At 38.0% G+C, this 2,099-nt stretch overlaps 1 protein-coding gene across 2 annotated transcripts in view; it reads left to right on the plus strand.

The window, feature by feature from the left end:
* The first annotated feature begins 888 nt into the window (after nt 1-888).
* The window catches only part of LOC108793724 (complexin-2), a 160,386-nt gene continuing 159,175 nt past the window's right edge, over nt 889-2,099 (plus strand). Inside the window, exon 1 of one of the 2 annotated variants that reach the window (XM_018564745.1) lies at nt 889-947. The gene's annotated coding sequence lies outside the window, so the exon portion shown is untranslated. Of the gene's footprint in view, nt 948-1,203; nt 1,474-2,099 lie in introns of those variants that run through there. The other variant, XM_018564744.1, reaches the window with a different exon arrangement.

A 2,099-nucleotide genomic window follows, 5' to 3' on the forward strand; every position in this document is an offset into this window, starting at 1 on the left:
TGAACCCTACAGACTAAGACTGGGATGCCATTAAAGTTCATGTGCATGTAAAGGCAGGCGTCCCAATACTTTTGTCAATATGGTGTATATGTTGTTTTTTTGTTATGTGAATGGGAACATGTTACAAATGTAAAGTAGGTGTTAACCCAATTTGGCTGCAAAAGTAGTAATACACTTAAAAAGTCTGTATCATGCCCTGCAAATGCAGTGTATGACACCATTCAGTGTTTATTGAAATGCACATGCCCTGGGTAAATGAGGAAGGGGGTAATTAGTTATATAATTGTTTTGTACATGTGCAGCTGATGATCAAAACTGCCAACTCTGTCAAAGTTGCTGACATTTTACCAAATTATTTGTCACAAATAGAGCCCAGCCATCAACTTTTACATTTCATTTTCTAAGCTGTGTGGAAAAAGTAAAAGATAGAAGCTGATTGGTTACTATGAGCAACAGTACCAATTGAGATAAAACTTGTCTCAGACCATTATTGTTAATTCTGCCCAATGTGTAAAAATTTAAGTACAATTAGCTTGCCTACCTGAGAACTAAAATGTTGAGAATGAATTTAAAATTTCCAGTATTAAAAAAAAAAAAAGTTAAACTCTCCATGATGTCATTATTGTAATGCCAGATGTCTCTTTAAACCAAACATGATATAATTTAAAATGTGCAATGTTATTGTATAAGGCTGCAAAACATTGAAAATATATTTATTCATGTCTACACTTTGATATGTCGTGGCAGTATACCATATTGTTTTGTTCCCTGTTGATTGTATAAAAGATACACAGACTTGTTTCCTCACTCGTGATGAATGACTGCAGGTTGCTACAGTATATATGAAAACTATCATGATTGGTGCAGGCACTCTGCAGTGTCTTCAACATACACAATTCAGGTATTACACTGGAATCAGCTAAGGGGCCACCTCTGCAGCAGTAAAGGTATAGTTTATGTTGTATGTAATTATCGTTAAGTGTGCTTGCTTTAACCATAGGGATTCTAAGACATCGCCATTTTTTTAAGCAAAATAATAATGCTACAATTTTTTTTATTTTGTTTTAGTGACCCCTTCTACCATTACCATAAAAACAGACTTGCTAGGTGCCTTTTACCTTTCCATAAAAAATAAGAGCTGGGGCCAGACAAGCCAGCTGTTAGTCTTCAAGGAGCATAGAAGGAGACAGCATCAGGGTGATAGTGCAGGTCTGCCTGGAAGAGTGGATGATAAAAATTAAAGCAATGTATAGGATGTGCTAGTTTCACTGCCAGGCGTGAGCAAGCTATTTTTAGAAACCTTTTCTTGCAGAGCAGGAGTGGGAGAGCTGTTAAGTGGTAGAGAGACACAGAAATATATTGACAGAAAGAGAAATCAAGCAAAAAGACTGAAAAATACAAAGCCACAGCTCTGACTCCATCTCAGGAACACAGTAACATTCCCTTGCAGCATCCATATCCTTCCACTGTGAGGTAGGTTAATTCATATACCTTCTGCATGATCTGTCTAATCCTTGACTAGCACTGGTCGTGTAGGCCCAGTTGCATGTGTTTCATTATGAAATCAGGCACAATACTTAGCTTGTGGTGTGAGGATGGTTTATTATAATCTACCAGGTGATGGGGAAATGCTTGCTGTGTGTCTGCTGGGGATATGTGGCTGTTTCAGCACCAGGAATGAGAGGACAGCTCCTTCCGGCTTTTCAGCCCACGTACAAAGCAGACACTTTAGATGGGCAATTAGACGGCGGGGCTGCGCTCAACGTGGATTGACCCGTTGCTGTTTATATAATCGCTATGTGTGCAGCCACCACTGCCCAGTGCCCAATGTAAATCCATGTCAGCAAGCAGTCCCTGGGAGATTCCCTGGTGTAATTCTCTCTCTGTTGATCAAACATTGTACTGATCTCTATAAGCACTAACTCTGTAACCGTTGTGATTAACAGTTCACCAGTTTCTGACTAATGCTGTATAAAATATTTTATGTTTTAATGTATCCAATGCTTGAACAGTTACCAATAACCCACTGTATGTATATATCTATATATATCTCTCTCTCTATATATATATATATAGAGAGAGAGATATATATACAATAT

This window comes from Nanorana parkeri, unplaced genomic scaffold, assembly GCF_000935625.1.
Source record: "Nanorana parkeri isolate BGI_ZX_2015 unplaced genomic scaffold, ASM93562v1 scaffold777, whole genome shotgun sequence".
Lineage (NCBI taxonomy): Eukaryota > Metazoa > Chordata > Amphibia > Anura > Dicroglossidae > Nanorana > Nanorana parkeri.